This window comes from Macaca mulatta, chromosome 3 (assembly GCF_049350105.2).
Source record: "Macaca mulatta isolate MMU2019108-1 chromosome 3, T2T-MMU8v2.0, whole genome shotgun sequence".
NCBI lineage: Eukaryota > Metazoa > Chordata > Mammalia > Primates > Cercopithecidae > Macaca > Macaca mulatta.
The window spans coordinates 105,488,905-105,506,118 of NC_133408.1; the positions used below are offsets into that span (position 1 = coordinate 105,488,905).

At 45.6% G+C, this 17,214-nt stretch overlaps 2 long non-coding RNA genes and 1 other non-coding gene across 3 annotated transcripts; 1 reads left to right on the forward strand and 2 right to left on the reverse strand.

Moving 5' to 3' along the window:
• Positions 1–7,883: 7,883 nt before the first annotated feature.
• LOC106997495 (uncharacterized) lies at positions 7,884–16,811 on the reverse strand. Its single transcript, XR_001443687.3, has 4 exons — positions 15,054–16,811; positions 12,506–12,540; positions 12,002–12,086; positions 7,884–9,961 (listed from the first exon to the last, which is right to left on the reverse strand). It is a non-coding gene; the product is annotated as an uncharacterized LOC106997495 (long non-coding RNA).
• On the forward strand, positions 8,310–11,692 carry LOC114676965 (uncharacterized). Its single transcript, XR_003728213.2, has 3 exons — positions 8,310–8,450; positions 8,986–9,109; positions 11,598–11,692. It is a non-coding gene; the product is annotated as an uncharacterized LOC114676965 (long non-coding RNA).
• LOC114677254 (small nucleolar RNA SNORD93) lies at positions 12,376–12,449 on the reverse strand. Its single transcript, XR_003728543.1, has one exon. It is a non-coding gene; the product is annotated as a small nucleolar RNA SNORD93 (small nucleolar RNA).
• Positions 16,812–17,214: the final 403 nt, after the last annotated feature.

Below are 17,214 nucleotides of genomic sequence, written 5' to 3' on the forward strand. Positions count from 1 at the left end.
GCAGAACTGGGATAAGGAGAGAGGAAAGAGAGCAGCTTGCGGGGGGGAATGGCAAGTCTTTCCTTAGCTGCCTGGGGGAGGGTAGCGCAATTCTTCCCCAAGAACAGTGTGTCTAGCCTTGAGAGACTACAAGGTACTTGGGTTAGGAGGCCATCAGTGTACACAGGAATTGTCCAACAAAGCAGATGAGACTGGGGATGGGTTGAGGGGAGATGGACAGGCACTGACTTAAAGCTTATCTGGATTTTAAACCTTGTACCTCCTAACCCTACCTTGCGTTAAAGCTTGTACCACCTACCCCAAGTACCTGTCTTTGCTCCCGGTCTGCTCCAAATACTTGTTGTCTGAACTCTGCCATCAAGTATGTGTCGTTCATACTTGGCAGCAAGGACATATCTGGTTTTGCAAGTGCGTATATTAAAAACAAATATTTAAAAAATGTTGGTCATGTGATGCCTGCCAACTCCAAAAGTGACATGTTTGGGATCAATGGTGATGGTGATAGAAACCACTTAATAGCACACTGGCCCTAGTGATTAGACCTGCAGATTCCCAACCTGTGAAGAGACTGGGCCATGCTGTTTGACATGGAATCCCCACAATCAGGTTTCTGCCAAGAAAACATCATTTCTTTGAGCCTTTTCCTTCCTCCTCAATTCAAAGTCACCACCTGCAAAGCCCCTCTCTGAGGCCACAGCTCAGAGCCAGGGATTCCTCACCCCCAGGCTAGAAACAGGGTGGGGAGAGTGGAAACTGTGGCAGTGAGTGGTGGAAGTTGTAGATCAAAAACCCCCTCATTCACCAGCCCTTCCCACACCTCTTCCATGCACCACATTCTCTACCCCAGGCACTGAGTTGAAGCAAGGTCCCTGCCCTCCTAGGACTCAGAGCTGCACCTTCTAATCTCTGAGGCCACAGTGGGGTGGGACCATGGGGTTGGGGAAGGTGTTCCTGACTTCTGCTGTGGCGACCCAGAACCCCTTGGTCTACAGAAGCTTTGAAATACTGGGAGAGAGGAAATAAGAATGTTGTAGCCTCAATTAATGAGGTTAGAAAACCATGAGCTAGCCTGGGAGTCTCCTTCCTTTGATGGAATATGCATGTATGAGAAAAAAACTGTGCTCCTAATTCCAAATGATTTAAAAACCTATTCTTTCATTTAGAGATTATCTAGCCTCTAAAATACTTTAAGTTGGGTACCTGATGGGTAGATTATCCTTTATTGGGGTATTTGACTTGCACTTCTAGTCTTTAATTGCACAAAACTGAAGAACAGATTAGCCATTTAAAATTTGTGCAATTCACATTATATTACATTAAAGTATTTAGTTCAAAACGAAAAAATAAAAGTCCACTAGCAACTCCCGTTTACTAGGATAATTTGGCTCTTACTGACACAAAGGAAATGATCACATTTGGAAAACACCAAAGCTCACTGCAGTGCCTGCGATCCGGAAAAACATTCAGTATAAGAGACACTTGGCGTTTTCTCTATTGCAGTAAGTAATCTTTCTTTTTGTATCCAGAATGAGGATTCCAGAGTCATAGAAATCTTTTAATTTTTTGTTTTATGGTTTTACTCTGCAAGATATTTGGATTAATTTTTTTTTTTTTTTTTTTTTTTTTTTTTTTTTTTTTTTTGAGATGGCTTCTTGCTGTGTTGCTCAGACTCTTCTCAAACTCCTGGGCTCAAGCAATCCTCCCACCTCAGCCTCCCTGGTGGCTGGGACTACAGGCATGTGCACAGTGCCCAGCAGAAACACAGTACACTCTCAACACTCATGAGGGATAAAGCTCAGGCCCCGGGGCCATACTGTCTGATGATGTTGGCAAGTTACCGAAACTCCAGGTCACTATTTCCTTTTCCATAAGATGGGGATAAGAATAATAATGGTAGTTACTTATCAGGGAAATCAGAGGATACACTGAAACAATTTCCATAGGTAACATGTTTAGCACGGAACTTTCTCAGAGGAAAGACTTGTCCTCATTGTCATCATATTTTTGTTACAATTTTGGTGGCTTTCACAAGTGTTGCTGTGTGAGGTCTGGGGTGCAGGGTGGGTAGTAATGAGAGGTAATAATCTGTTAACATCCCTCACTCTCGCTGCCTCCTCGGCCTCGACATCCACTGTGGCGGCGCTTGAGGAGCCCTTCAACCCGCCACTGCACTGTGGGAGCACCTCTCTGGGCTGGCCTAGGCCGGAGCGGGCTCCCTCTGCTTGCCCTGAGGTGTGGAAGAAGAGGCACGGAGGGCAACCGGGGCTGCGTGCAGCGCTCACAGTCTAGCGCCAGTTCTGGCGGGCGCGGGCTCAGCGGGCCCAGCACTCGGAGCAGCCAGCCGGCGCCGCCGGCCCAAGGCAGTGAGGGGCTTAGCACCCGGGCCAGCAGCTGCGGAGGTTGCGCCGGGTCTCCCAGCACTGCTGACCCCCATGCACCGCTCTCTCGCCGGGCCTCAGCCGCCTCCCCGCGGGGCAGGGTTCAGGACCTGCAGCCCGCCATGTCCCAGCCCTCCTCTCCGCCGTGGGCTCCCCCGCCGCCGAATGGGGACGCCGCTCCCTGCTCCGTGGCGCCCCAGCCATCGACTGCCCAAGGGCTAAGGAGTGCGGGCGCACAGCATGGGACTGGAGGGCAGCTCTGCCTGCAGCCCCGGTGTCGGATCCACTAGGTGAAGGCAGCTGGGCTCCTGAATCTATTGGGACTTGGAGAACCTTTATGTCTAGCTAAGGGATTGTAAATACACCAATCAGCACCCTGTGTCTAGCTCAAGGTTTGTAAATACACCAGGATAATGCCACTGCACCCTGACAGAGCGAGACTTTGTCCCCGCCCCCCCACAAAAAAAAGCCAGGCATAGTGGTGGCACCTGTAAGTGTAGCTACTCGGGAGGCTGAGGCAGGAGAATGGTTTGAACCTGGGAGGTGGAGGTTGCAGTGAGCCAAGATCACGCCATTGCACTCCAGTCTGGGTGACAAGAGCAAAACTCCTTCTCAAAAAAAAAAAAAAAAAAAAGGCACCAGTGCTGTAAATGATGAATCATTTCATTTGTTAGCATGGCTAACACTATTGGGCCTGGTGGCTGTGATGATGGATCCTCTCCCTGGGAGAGGTGGCTTGAGGCCTACCTTGGTATTCAGTGTGTATCACCAAGCAGGGGGCTCATCTAGCTGCTTGCTCAGTAACTACTTATTTCCATTCTGATGGAAACTAAGTTACAGTACTTTGGCTACAGTAAGATTTGATGCATTGAGTCACTTTGCATTTTAAAATTGAACTGTAACTCTTTATGCCCTCAGTTTAGAAATAATTCTCAGTGCATCATTAACCCTGACTTCTTTGAGCGCTTCACATTATACCATGGCAGCATTTTACAAATACTTCCTAACTTTGTAAGCACTGCTTGCTAAGATCAAGTGGGAATTTTACAGGTGAACTCTGGGTCAGAGTCCAGAGTGAATCGAGGTCCTTTGCAGGCCAAGCCCCGAGAGACATGGAGGCCAGCCAGAGTGGTCAGGACAGCCGAGGAGGATGAAGGATGGGGGACCTGATCTAGATCTCCATATGGTAGCCCCAGCAGGGTGGCTGGAGCAGCCCGGGAGGACAAAGGGACTGTCTGGTACTCTGCAAAGGCAGACACTGGAGGACACAGCACATTATCTCCAAATTATTCTTCAGAGCTAAGTGCAGGGATCAGGACAGAGGCAACCAGGAGGCCTTGGCAGGGCCGGAGGTGGATCTCAGGGAGAATCTAGAAGCTCAGCTGGCTGAGAAACCAATCAGGCAGGCAGAAGCTGGGAGTGGGTCCCTTGGGAGCAGGCACGAGAGCCCCAGGGGAGATGTTGTCATGTGAGGACTTGGTCATTGCCACAGCTCACTTCTGTCCTATTTGATGCCTGCACAGTAGGTTTGGAGCCTGCCTCTGAAGTGTAATCAAATAGCACCTCTTCATGTGGTTGAAGGGGGTTGGGGGCATGGGGGAAAAAGGAGGCCAGTTTTTCCTCTGCTAAACCAGGAAAGGAAGAGGAAACATCTAGAATTGGAACCAGATTGGAAGCTCAATCTTTTCTCTTTGTCTTAAACGTGTCTTAAACATTTTTGTAATGAAGTGGGGGCATAAATACCTCTAAATGAAGTTAGAGTGCATCTGAGATAATGGTGATGGTGATTCATAAAAGATAAATATAATGTCACAAATTATGACAGTTACTACCATGTACAGATGTCCAGGTACAGGGCTACACATTTTAATAATACTGTCATAGAATCTTCCAATGAGATCGCACCTGAAATATTCGTATTTCACAGATGAGGAAACAGCAACAAAAAGGCGCCCAAGGCAACAGGGCTAGTCAATGCCAGAGCCAGAATTGTCACCAAGGTCTTCTGATTTCTATTCAGATTCATTCGTAGCCTACACTGCTGCCCTGCTGGCCTCTGGGCCTTTGCCCTCACTGTGACTCAGCTTCTTTGGGACAATGTTTCAGAAGTGGAGGGGCTGTGGATGGTGTGCAGTGCTCCCTGAACAATCTATGGACCTTGTATTAGTCTATTCTCACGCTAAGAAAGCCATACCTGTAATTTATAAAGAAAAGAGGTTTAGTAGACTCCCAGTTCTGTATGGCTGGGGAAGCCTCAGGAAACTTACAATCATGGTGGCAGGCACCTCTTCACAGGGCTGCAGAAGAGAGAATAAGTGCCAGCAGGGGAAATGCCAGACACTTATAAAACCATCAGGTCTCGTGAGAACTCACTATCATGAGAACAGCATGGGGGAAACTGCCCCCATGATCTAATCACCTCCCACAAGGTCCCCCCTCCAACACATGGGGATTACAATTCGGATTGTAATTCAAGATGAGATTCAGGTGGGGACACAGAACCAGATCGTATCAGACCACATCCACTTCATCCTCATCATGCTGGCCCCACAGCCCCAGCAGTTTGGCATGCTGGTCTCATCTCCAAACTGTTTGGAACCATAGGGCATGAGATGTACTTTTTTTATTTTTATGCAAGAAAGTATAAGATTAAAAATGTCCATGCAAATAAGACAATGAAAGGCATTTGGATGCCTTTAACCTAAGAAGTAGGCAGCACCTCTGGCTTCTCAGAGCTCAGGTAACACTGGCACCATCTCATACTGTTTTCAGTGATTTTCCTGTGTTGCTGCTGTGTGTCTACCTGGTGCTTTGCTACATTTGAGAGCAATTGTGTCATTGCCTTTTGCCAAAAGCATCAACTGCATTAAATGTATCTTGGAAGTGGTGGCGCTATCCAGAGTTTGAAAGGGGTCTGACTCCTGGCATACTCATTAGCCAAAGTCAGAGATTCCACCCCAGACATCTTGAAGGGGCTTGTTTTGCTTTTGCCAATGTAATAACTCAATGTTTTCAGGTTCTTATTGTTCTTCAGGTTTTAAAATTAGTCAGTATTGGCTGGGTGCTATGCTCACGCCTGTAATCCTAACACTTTGGTAGACCCAGGTCGGAAATTCACTTTAGGCCAGGAGTTTGAGACAAGCCTGAACAACATAGCAAGAACCCATCTCTACAAATTTTTTAAAAATCAGTTGGGCATGTTGGCACGTGCCTGTAGTCTGAGCTACTCAGGAGGCTGAAGCAAAAGGATTGCCTGTGCTCAGAAGTTTAAGGCTGCAGTGAGCTACGATGGTGCCACTGCACTCCAGCCTGGGGAACAGAGTGAGATCTTATCTCTGAAAAAATTAGATAAATAATTAAATAAATAAAATTAGTCAGAATATTCATTGGGTGTGGGATTTTGGTTCTTTTCCCAGTTTGTCCACCCTGAGGGGGACATATTTTTCCCCCGGCCCCAGTCACTATTAAGAACAACTGCTTTTTTTTTTGGTCTTTCCTAAAATGCAGTCTCTTTTCTCTTTATTTCTTCAGTTTTTTTTTTTTTTTTTTTTTTGAGACGGAGTCTCGCTCTGTCGCCCAGGCTGGAGTGCAGTGGCTGGATCTTCTCAGCTCACTGCAAGCTCCGCCTCCCGGGTTTACGCCATTCTCCTGCCTCAGCCTCCCGAGTAGCTGGGACTATGGGCGCCCGCCACCTCGCCCGGCTAGTTTTTTTTTTGTATCTTTTAGTAGAAACGGGGTTTCACCGTGTTAGCCAGGATGGTCTCGATCTCCTGACCTCGTGATCCACCCGTCTCGGCCTCCCAAAGTGCTGGGATTACAGGCTTGAGCCACCGCGCCCGGCCTATTTCTTCAGTTTTAACTAATTTTATTCCTTTTCAGTTGCTTTCAGTGAATTTTAGCTGAGTCACCACAGATCATACTGATTTTTAAAATATGTTTTGTGACTGATTATAACATAGTATGCTCTTTTGAACCTATTGCCTTACCACTGTTTATTTCATTTCTTTTTCTTTCTCTCTCTCTTTTTTTTTTTTAATTATACTTTAAGTTCTAGGGTACATGCAAACAACGTGCAAGTTTCTTACATATGTATACTTGTGCCATGTTGGTGTGCTGCACCCATCAACTCGTCAGCACCCATCAACTCATCATTTACATCAGGTATAACTCCCAATGCCATCCCTCCCCCTCCCCCCTCCCCATAATAGGCCCTGGTGTATGATGTTCCCCTTCCAGAGTCCAAGTAATCTCATAGAAGAACAACTACTTAAGAGAAATGTGAAAACTAAGGGAATAATTCAATTACTGTTAAACACAAAAAGACAAAATGTCATTGTTAGTAGCAAGGAAACTACAAAAGGAGAATTTACACAGACCTGTTTTTTAGATCACAAAGTGAAGACAGGAAAAGGAGAATTTTATGGAACATTTTGCTTAACATAAGGTAATCTTTAAAAAGAGTGCTTTATATAAGGTAATATTTATGGTGCCACTTCCCACAGTCTCTCCCCTTCCATTAAGAAAAAATAAAAATAATAAAACCAAAACCCTGAAAGACACTTTAGTACACACACAACTAGATCAGGGATCAAGAAACTAGAACTATCCTTCATATGGTTTTTCATTAAGGAAGTTGCATTTTGACGAAATGTAGCATACCGAATCCTTTTGCTCTTCATTTTTTTCTTACCTAAAAAAATTTGGGGTCAGGCATGGTGGTTCATACCTGGAATCCCAGCAGTTCGGGAGGCCGAGGTGGGTGGATCACTTGAGGTCAGGAGTTTGAGACCAGCCTGACCAACATGGTGAAACCCCGTCTCTACTAAAAGTACAAAAATTAGCCAGACATGGTGGTGCACATCTGTAATCCCAGCTATCGGAAGCCAGAAAAATTGCTTGGACCCAGGAGGTGGAGGTTGGAGTGAGCTGAGACCCACACTATACTCCAGCCTGGGTGACAGAGCAAGACTCTATCTCAAAAAAAAAAAAAAAAAAAAAATTTTACATTTATTTAGAGATGGGGTCTTGCCATGTTGCCCAGGTTGGTCTGAAACTCCTGAGTTCAAGCAATCTGCCCGCTTCGGCCTCCCAAAGTGCTGGGTGGGAGCCACTGTGTGAACCACTGCACCTGGCCTGCTCTTGATTATTTTAATGAACACACAGATGCTTGCAGAGTGGGCATAGCAGAGTGTTTGCTAAATACGCTCTGAAGTCTTTCATTTAAAATCTCCAGAAGTCCTAGCAGCTTGAGTGTAGCATTTATGTCAAATCTAAGTAGTGCTGACTACCCCTGCACTTTCTGCCCTTCAAAAAATAGCTGCTTACCTGTAACTTTTGCATTTTCAAGTGCTAATTTTATTCTTTTCCCTGAAGGTCATATATGGTAAAACAGCAATACCTTTGTATCTACTGGATGGTGAATCAACTGTTTTAGATCAGTACTGTCCAACAGAAATATGATACACATCAGGTATCATTTAAAAATGTATTTCATTTAACTCAATATATTCAAAACATTTAATTTGTAATTAATGTAAAATTGAGATAGTTTACACTCCTGATGTTTTTCACCCTTCAGCACATGTCAACTTGGTCTAGCCACATTTTGGGTGCTCAGTAGCACATGTGAATTGTGGCTACCCCATTGGACTGCAGTTTTAGATTCTGATTCCCATAGTTCCATGTATTTCTCACTGAGAGGCCTATAAATTATACAGTGTGCTCTATTCTGCCTTAAAGAGTGGCAGTAACAGGGCAGGGCACTTGTCCAGCTGCAAAAATCAATGGTATGAGACTCCATTCCATCAGCTACAACATTCAGCTCTGTTCCCGGAAACATACATCACACTGATTTGACCGGATTTTGTCTTTGTCTTTGAAACAGATTGGTGTGGAGCTGTCCTGGAGATGCAGATATCAACAGAGGATGATTCCGAGACAACTGGCCCCTTGCAGTGCAGATAAACTCCATTAGGGGGTCTTCTAGTCATGGTGGCATAATCCTGGATTGTGATTAATGACAATTTTATAACAAAATATTGCCATCAGAACTTTCCAGTTTATGAATACAAGGTAAATTTTGGAAAGACAATCTTTTCTACTACAAAATAAAAGTAAGCCTTTCAAACACATCTCTGGCTATCTGTTCACAGAATCTGATCTGTGAACTCACCTCCCTGCTCCAGAGGCAGTCTCCACTTTCGGTAGATCCCCATTTAGTTATGCAGACATGTTCTGTGTTCCATTCCTTCCTTCAGAGTGCAGTATTTGAGATCATGAAGGAAAGAAAGCCGCCTCCTCGGCTTTAAGGAGCTTGGAATGCACATAACCCCTCCCCTCCTCCCTTAGAAAATAATGGCAATTGCCTGATTACTAACTTGCCAGTTCTGGCTCTTTGCTCTTAGGAAGCTCAGAGTCAACTTGGCTGCAGCCTACAGCATGAGATCTAACAGCTTAGTTTTTTATTCTTGCCCTCTACTTGCTGAGCTTTTATCTGCTTCTAATTATTGTTGCTTGATATTTGTTATAAACCACCCTAAATTATTTTGGGAATGTTGGGGGGGGGGCGCTAGATTTTTCAGCTTGCCTTAATAATTTAATCTTTCAGATATTGACCCAGACACGAAATGAAATGATTCCTTACAACAGCAGAAGTCAACCAAGGAACATTCTATTAAAACTGGCTCTGACTTACATACTGAAATGAGTCACACTGTGAAAGCTCCAGAAAGGTAAGAACTGTCTGTATCATGGGACTTGACACAACAAAACAGCAAATATTTGCCAAATTACACAATTAAATATCTAAGGCTTAAGGACCTTCAAAAAGACACATATTTTAGTCTGGAATATTCACTTGAACTACAAAGATTTGGCTACTTTAAGGAAACAATCTATTTGTATTCAAGTGCTTAGGAACACCAGAGTAAGACAAAATGGGATATGGCCATTTTCAAAATCAAATTGTGACTCAATCTACATGAACTGACATGTCAATGCCACAATTGTTACACTGGGTTTTACATCACTATCCGGGGAGGTTTGGTGACCAATTCTTAAATAAGACTTTCTATTTTCAGTGAAATAACCATTAGCATAAACATTATGTTTCCAATCACAATTTCTTTTATAGTCATAATTAAAGATTCACATGCCCAAGTTCCTCACTTGGAAGCCCTCTTTGAAAACATTTCATTCAACTCCAGGTTTGCTTCTCTTCATGGCACTTGAGTACAAAAGAATGGTAGTTCAATAGTCCATTCCTGCTTTTAGCTTTGCTAAACACGTAGACATGCAATGTACTAAGGCAGGCACTACAGAACTGTGGTACGACTGCAACCACTCATCCCATTTTCCTGGGTGATGCTATGTTTAACCGAGGTTCTATATTGGACAACTCTACATTGCTAGGGTATAGGGTAAGGGGATTTGGTAGTGGGGGAGTGGCAGGGAAGGTATCAAACCTAGAATCATAAGGGATGTCTGAAGAACTTTGCTCATATGGGCAAGATGGCACAACTCTGTTCATGTCAGAAAATGCTCTTGGTCACCAGGGAAGGGTTCAACAGGCCCTGTGGTTAGACCTACCAAATAGAGAAAAGAACAATGACTCACAAGCTATACTTGAATCTATCCCTTTTAAGAAGCACCCTTGATTACTCCAAGGGAATGAGGACAAGGAATGCAGACTAGCTCTTTTTAGCCAGCTTTTCAGTCAACCATGTGGCTTATGCAGCATCAACCCGTTTCAACCCAAGACCAATACTCAGCCTCCTTTCATTTCTCAAATTTCTTGGTTAGCCAGTATTTGCTAAGGACATCTTAAGCTTTCTTGAAATGGAAAAGTCAATATGGAAAGCAATGCTGCAGGGAAGCCACAGTAGTATTTGGAGTGGCACATGGCAACAGATTTTCCATATCCCACTTTCTGCTATCTCATGCCCACTACAATGGACACATCACAGGTGAGATTTAAAATGCTGCTGTGAAGTGGATACATCAGTGTTGTTGCTATCCAGAAGGGAAACTTGCAGCACTGATGAGCGTGCCAATACACAACTGCCGTCTGGTCCTGCTTCTCAGGTATTGTGTGCATGAGTCACTTCTGTGACTTATGTCCCAAGAGTGATTTCGATGTATTTTTGCTCTTCCAACTTGGCAGTTCATGTAAATAGTGACCCCAAACCATCTTGCCATAGATTTCACTGGAAACACCATTGAAATGCCAAGGAGGGCTAAAGTCATGTTTATTGAAGTATGATTTTACATTCAGTAAAATTCATCCTGTTAAGGTTCAACAAATGCGTAGTCATACCATTATCAAGATGCAGAACTGCAGAATCACTCTAACAATTCCCTCCTGCCCTTTTGTAATCAACCCCTTTTTGATCCCAAAACTCATTGACCTGTTTTTCTGTCGAAAGTATCAAATTTCATCACTAAAATGATCTACAGTACTATAGAAAAATGTGTGAACACATAAAATACACAAACCAATTTTTTAAAAAGTGAGATACTTTAAAATTTCTTTAGCGTACCAACAAAAAATGAAGGTAGCATTGCATTTTACTACAGATGTGCAGACATTCAAAGTCCACCACTGTCGTATATATCGCTCAACAGTAATATTTAAGAATATTCTGGGTGGGCATGGTGGCTCACCCCCATAATTCCAGCACTTTGGGAGGCTGAGGCAGGCAGATTGCCTGAGGTCAAGAGTTCGAGACCAGCTTGGCCAACATGGCCATCTCCACAAAAATTAGCCTGTAATCCCAGCTACCTGGGAGGCTGAGGTGGGAGAATCGTCTGAACCCAGGAGGTGGAGGTTGCGGTGAGCTGAGATTGTGCCACTGCACTCCAGACTGGGCAACAGCGGGACTCCACCTCAAACAAAAATGTGTAAAAATACAAAATTAGCTGGGTGTGGTGACACACGCCTGTAATCCCAGCTACTCCAGTGGCTAAGGCAGGAGAATCGCTTGAATCTGGGAAGTGGGGGTGGGGTGCAGTAAGCCAAGATTGCACCATTGCACTCCAGCCTGGGCAACAAGAGTGAAATTGTGTTTAAAATCTTTACAGTTAAGTCATATCATTGTAGAGTATGTGAACCATGATTAAGCATGATGAAGGTATTGCTATTTGTTTTATTAACACTGTCAAATTACAAACCACAGCTGTTTCATAGAAAAACTACTTTAAATAATAGAATTGTCTTTGCAGGGGCCGAGGTGGGCGGATCACGAGGTCAGGAGACTGAGACCATCCTGGCTAACAAGGTGAAACCCAGTCTCTACTAAAAATACCAAAAAAGTAGCCGGGCATGGTTGCGGACGCCTGTAGTCCCAGCTACTTGGGAGGCTGAGGCAGAAGAATGGTGTGAACCCGGGAGGTGGAGCTTGCAGTGAGCCAGGTCGCACCACTGCACTCCAGCCTGGGTGTCAAAGCGAGACTCCGTCTCAAAAAAAAAAAAAAAGAATTGAATTGCATAGAAATTTTCTACAGGATCCACTCGGCGATAAGGCAGTTTTGTGCCTCCAAACTGTCAGATAATATTCCTATAGATTGGGGCCATCTCAAAATTCACCCTTGCTACCACTATGAAAGGGACCAAAAAAAAAAGCAACCTGTGTTCTGTGGATACTAAAGGTGACATATTCAAATATGTATCATCTACTTGAAAAGCTTCACTGATTCTTTCAAGTGCCAGACCTGTAAAAGAAGTATCACAGTAGGTATTACTAAATAGCAAAATACAGTACTGTCTAGACTATGTTTACAAAAACTACAGGTAAATAAATAAAATCCCCCAATATCTTACACATTGTTGCTTTAGTAATGTTGTGACATCTAAATTTATGTTTTTACTCAAACTCCTGTTTTTCTCTTGGCTTAGTAGTAGTATCCATTTACCAAGAGCTTTTTCCCCTTTTTACCAAAAGCATGATTTTAAAAGGGGGGGGTGGTATGATTCCATTTAATAAATTCCTGCATACCAAGTTGGCCTCAGGTAAATCCTTTAATCCATCACAGCAGAAGCATATGAAATCAGATTAGAGTTCTCATCCTTGGCCAGGATTTCAATTCAACTATTAATAACTTAAACCAAATTCTTTCCACTTGGCCCATACCTTAAGTTCATCAGCATCTTGAAACTCCACCAAGCCTGGTTAAAAAAAGTGAAAGACAATGTTAAGAATATCATGCAGGCCGGGCGCGGTGGCTCACGCCTGTAATCCCAGCACTTTGGGAGGCCGAGGCGGGCGGATCACAAGGTCAGGAGATCGAGACCACGGTGAAACCCCGTCTCTACTAAAAATACAAAAAATTAGCCGGGCGCGGTTGTGGGCGCCTGTAGTCCCAGCTACTCGGGAGGCTGAGGCAGGAGAATGGCGTGAACCCGGGAGGCGGAGCTTGCAGTGAGCTGAGATCCGGCCACTGCACTCCAGCCTGGGCGACAGAGCGAGACTCCGTCTCAAAAAAAAAAAAAAAAAAAAAAAAAAAAAGAATATCATGCAATTTTGTTTTTTAAGGAGCGGTCTTTATCGTGGCTATCCACTAGCTACCTTTAATGAGTAAATAAATTGCTATCTCTGTATATAATTCCTGTACAAAGCTACAACCTCCAAATTTCCTGATACTTGGGAGTCTTCTGTAGTTTCCAGCTAGGAGGAAAATGGTCAGGAGTCACTATCTTCCCATTGATGAGCATTGAATGCTATCCATGTTTGAAAAGAAACACTATCCCAACAATATTTGTCTAGGAAGAACTGAAACCTTCCAGATTTAAAAATCAAAGGAAGCACTACTAAACTCGCTTACCCTGAGGCTGACTTCAGGGGGCTGAGAAGTTTCTAGTCCTGGGCACTTGCTCAGTTTTCACAATCCTTAGACGCTAGCTCACACTGCTTCCTTGACATCTCTCTCACAGTTTAAACTGAATAGTTAAAAAATTGGCGGGCCGGGTGCGCTGGCTCATGCCTGTATCCCAGGACTTTGAGAGGCCGAGATGGGCGGATCACCAGTTTAGGAGTTCGAGACCAGCCTGGCCAACATGGTGAAACCCGGTCTCTACTAAAAAAAAAAAAAAAGGTTGGGCGTGGTAGTGGACGCCTGTAATCCCAGCCACTGAGGAGGCCAAGGTTGCAGTGAGACGAGATTGCACCATTGCACACCAGCCTGGGTGACAGAGCGAGACTCTGACTCAAAAAAATAAAAATAAAATGGGCTCAGTAAGAATCTCAACACCTAAAGCAATTGTAAAACAAAGCCTTAGCACTGCTATCTTCCTGTGCTGTCTGTAGGGCTCTACGCCAGAGCTGGAGGTATTCCAGGGAGGGAAAATTGTCCATACTCTGGGTCTATCTGGAAAAAAGGTACCTAGAACCTAGGCTGCAAATGTACAAGCTTTCCTCATTAAAGCATGGTAAAATGGGTCCCATTTGGTTTCATCAAAAAGGCAGCAAATCTTTCACAACTGAGGAAAACACGTGAACCATGAGCTTCACATTTCAACAGAACTGTGGTACCTGTGATAGCCACAAAGATTCATATGTTGACTCAAATGTAACTTTAGATCTTTATCAATTTTACTAAATTCGCAAAGTACCCTTTTATATGGCAATTTGTACCAGTAATGAACAATTAGTATGCTCACCGATGCTCAAGAGAGCCGCTCCAAAAACTTACATTGTCCCCCAGACAAACGTTGTCTAGGGGCAGCCTTGCGTATTTCTACACCTCAGTAGACATAAGTTCAACACCTTGTCCTGGTCCGAGTCAGAGCCCAGTAGTTCAGACTTTTCCCAGGACAGAAAACCAAGAAGGGCCTCCTCACACCCTGATTAAACGCTGGAAGCAGACCCTGTGCTGTAACAACGCTCTGGCCACTCCTGAAAAAGTGGATCTTGGGGAGGAAACGGCAGGCTCTCTTCTGAGGGCTCACAGCATTCTACTGTAAACTCGCTGCAGGCGTCGGCTCCAGCAAGACTCGTCCGTTCATGCCTTTAAATTACCCGACTGCGGGCCAGTGGCAACTGAACGGCACTGGTGGCAGAGGGGGGTGGCTGCGCGAGTGAAGTGGCCTCCGTGTGTTTGCTAACCCCGCTATTATACTGCCCCGCTTGGAAACTTAAAGCACTTCAGACATCAGATGTCACTCACTTCCTAAATAGGCTTACGTCCGCGTGGCCACAGCCACTGGGCAGGCGGAAGCCCCGAGTGCGCCAAAAACCCAGAGACCGTCCGGGGCTCGGCGCCTCCGCCTGCGGTCGTAATTTGATCCTCAAAATGCAATCATTTAATTGAAAAAGGACTAAAAGCTGCCTGTAGGCCGGATCCGTGGACTGCAGGGACTCAGGCACTGCAGGCGACCGGCGCCTGGCAGCTTCTGCTGAGTGGGGGTGGGATCCTCGAGGAAAGGGGGCGGCCCCTTCAAGCGCACAAGGACACGGGCCGTCCTAACCCGGGACGCAGGGCCCAGGCGCCACGAGGACGCCCCCACCCCCGAGGGGCCCTAACGGAGGTTTCCCCGCGGCGCCGAGCCGAGGCCGAGGCGGGCACCGGGGCAGCGAGGGGTATGCACATTAAATACATTTATATGCGCGCCTAGGAAGGGCACGGTGTAGCCCCGGAGCCACGTGGCCGGTTCCCGAGTCCAAAAGGTCGGAACCCACTTACCCAGTCACGCGTCGCGGCCGAAAAGGGAGAGCACCCCGGAGATCAAGTTTAAAAGGGGCCTGGGCGGGGCGGCACCAACCAAAAAGTTGCCGGAAGGCCCCTCCCGGCCCAGCACGCGCCCCGCCCGCGGCGCCCGGAGGCCCTCGCGCGCCCCCTGCCGGCGGCCCGGGGCTTCCCCGCCTTGGGTCCCCCCACCCTACACGGCCCCGGCTCCCACTTTGCCCCGACCTCCGAGTCTGAGGAATCTGCCCCAAACTGTCGCTGGCTGTGATGTCTCTTTACCTCGTTGAAGGTCAGAGGAAGCTCCTGCCACTCAAATAATGTTCGGTGTCTCTGGTACCCCCTCCCCTCCCGTGCCTGGTGTTTATCTTAAAGTCTTCAGCCACGCCCCTGGGTGCTTATTTCAAGACTCGTCTAATTATGTAGCAGAAGACTGGCTCCCGTTAAAAGATCTGGACATTAGCGGAGGTCGGGGGTGCAAACTCATTGAAGAGGGGTTGAAGCACGGGGAGGACTCCTGGTGCCTGGAGTGCTGCATGCTTAGAATGATATCCACGGCCTGCAAATGTCTTGCCCCCAAAGCACGTCTGTGTCATTGGACTGTGAGGAGAAAGGGGAGAAGGTATTTTGACTGCAGTAAAATAAACAGGTCTATTGGCTGGATGCCTAAGCCACACTACATACAGAACATGAGTGTTGTGGACTGAATTGTGTCCCCACTCCCAAAGACATATTGAAGACCTAACCTCCAGCACCTGTGAATGCGACCTAACGTGGGAACTGCGTCTTTAGAGAGGTAGTCAAGAAGAGGTCACTGGGGTGGACCCTCCTAATTCAGCATGAGTGATATCCTTATCACACAGACAGAAGCACACGAATATGTGGCGAGACAGGGGCAGATCAGAGTGATGCAGCTGTAAGCCCGGGAATGCAGTGGATTGCCGGCCACCACCAGAGAGAAGCTAGGAAGAGACAAGGAAGAACCCTCTCCTGCAGATTTCAGAGGGAGCTTGGTGTTTGCTTCTGCTGACACTTTGATTTTGGACTTCCAGCCACCAGAAATGTGAGATAAAACGTTTCTGTTGTTTCAAGTCACCGAGTGCTTTGTTAAGGCATCCCTAGGGAATTAATACAATGACTGTGGGGACTTTCCCTCTGCCGTTCTGTGTAAAATCTGGCCATAAAGACATTATTTGACTTCCCTTATTTGACTGTAGGTCATAAGACCCCCATTCCAGAGGGAGTCCTGTCCCATACCCAGAAGGAAAGAGTGCATGCTCAGAGAGGCCAAGAAGAATCTAGACAGACAGGCCTTGCTGGGTTTTCTCCCTCTGTCTATTAGTCTTAGATCATACCCTTTTTGTTCAATCACATTTCTACATCACTGCCCATACTTTGTTGAACCTAGGCATAAAAATGGACAATTTCTCCTGTATCTTTGGGTCTTTATTTGAAGGCTCCCGGGTATGCACATTAAATACATTTATATGCTTTTTCTCCAATTAATCTGCCTTTTGCAAGTTGATTTTTTAGTGAACCTTAAGAGGGCAAAGGGAAAACTTTCCATGTTGGCTCCTACAGATTGCTCAGTGCAGCAAATACTTGTTGAGTACCTATTCTATGCCAGGTACTGTGATTGGTGTTGGAGGGTGTGAAGTTCAATGAGAAATTGCCCCTGCCCTAGATCAAGGAATATAAAATGAGATTCACCCACCGATAGAAGCCCATAAAGAGTGCCAAGGGCACAGCATAAAGCCACAAAGCCCAGCCTGCTAAGGCCACAGGAAAGGCTTCCAGAAGGAAGAGGTACCTAATAGTACAATGAGTGTAGCATGACCAGCAGGAAACTCATATACTGTATGAAATTTAGGAGAGCAAAGAAGCAAAGAGGCCAAGAAAGTTGCAGAAAAATCACAGGATAATAGAGTGCAGGGGACTTTAATAGGTCATCTAGGACTTTTCTCTGGTAGGTGGAGCTGGTCTTAGGGTGTTGTCATGCAGAGTTGTCATGATGATGCAATGTAGGCTCCATGACAACTCTGTTTCCTTCTCTACTGAATCCCCTGAATTCAGTGTAAATGCCTAGAATATATTTAGATAAGGGGGAAAAAACTCCTTATCTAAATATCCTTATCAGAGAAAGAGATTATTCTCCCAAAGT